The 1,354-nt window shown below is 45.9% G+C and overlaps 1 protein-coding gene across 2 annotated transcripts in view; it reads right to left on the reverse strand.

Moving 5' to 3' along the window:
- The window catches only part of Slc25a23 (solute carrier family 25 member 23), a 17,003-nt gene that overhangs the window by 7,402 nt on the left and 8,247 nt on the right, over positions 1–1,354 (reverse strand). The gene's annotated exons all lie outside the window — the stretch shown is intronic.

A 1,354-nucleotide genomic window follows, 5' to 3' on the forward strand; every position in this document is an offset into this window, starting at 1 on the left:
GAGATGGCTCAGTGGGTAAGAGCACCCGACTGCTCTTCCGAAGGTCCAGAGTTCAAATCCCAGCAACCACATGGTGGCTCACAACCATCCATAACGAGATCTGGTGCCCTTTTCTACAGTGTACTTACATCTAATAATAAATAAATAAATCTTAAAAAAAAAAAAGAGAGAGAGAAAAAAGCCGGCGTGGTAGCGCACGCCTTTAATCCTAGCACTTGGGAGGCAGAGGCAGGTGGATTTCTGAGTTCGAGGCCAGCCTGGTCTACAAAGTGAGTTCCAAGACAGTCAGGGCTACACAGAGAAACCCTGTCTCAAAAAACAAAACAAAACAAACAAACAAACAAAAGGTGGTGGTGGTGCTGGAGAGAAGGCTCGGCAGTTAAGAGCACTGGCTGTTCTTGCAGAGGGCCCAGGTTTAATTCTCAGCACCCACAGGGTGGCTCACAGCCATCTGTAACTCCAGCTTAGGGGATCTGGAGCCCTCTTCTAGCCTCCACAGGCACCACATGCACATCCAGGCAAACAACCATACATAATAATAGTTGAAAATAATATTTAAATAACGGGGGGGGAGAAAAATAATTTGTTGGCATAGAGGTGAGGCTAGCACCCATACATACTTTGGGGAAGATGGGCATCTCTGTGCTCACTATTCCAAGGAGCTGGAGGGGTCCCCAGTTCCTATAAAACTAAAGCTTCCATAACTCCAAGGAGGCAAATGTAAACCCCTGTGTTTCATCCCCAGCACCCCAAGAGGGAGAACGGTTCTACTATTGTTCTTATTTTGAGAAAGGGCTCTCTCTCTGTGGCCCAGGATGGCCTTCAGCTCAGAGATCCTTCTGCCTCTGCCTCCCAAAGCACGGGATTAAAGGCCTATACTACCATTACTACCATGCCTAGTTGTGGTAATTCTCCTGCATCAGCCTTCTGAGTATTGGATGACAGACACCAACCTCCATACCTAGCTTTGTGTAGCTTTTTTTCTTTTTAAAGAATTATTTATTTATTTTGTGTATATGAGTACACTGTTGCTGTCTTCAGACACACCAGAAGAGGGCATCAGATCCCATTACAGGTGGTTGTGAGCCACCATGTGGTTGCTGGGAATTGAACTCAGGACCTCCGGAAGAGTAATCAGCCAGTGATCTTAACAGCTGAACTGTGTGTGTTTGTGTGTACATATGAGTACAATGCCTTTGGAGACCAGAAGAGGGTGGTGGATTCCCTGAAGCTAGACTTAAAAGGACTTGTTAGACCTGGATGCTGGTCTGAATTTAAGTCATCTGCCACAGCCCACAGCAGCAAGGACTCTGAGCCACCTTTTTTTTTTTGTTTGTTTTTTTGTTTTTCGAGA

Source organism: Mus caroli, chromosome 17 (genome assembly GCF_900094665.2).
Source record: "Mus caroli chromosome 17, CAROLI_EIJ_v1.1, whole genome shotgun sequence".
NCBI lineage: Eukaryota > Metazoa > Chordata > Mammalia > Rodentia > Muridae > Mus > Mus caroli.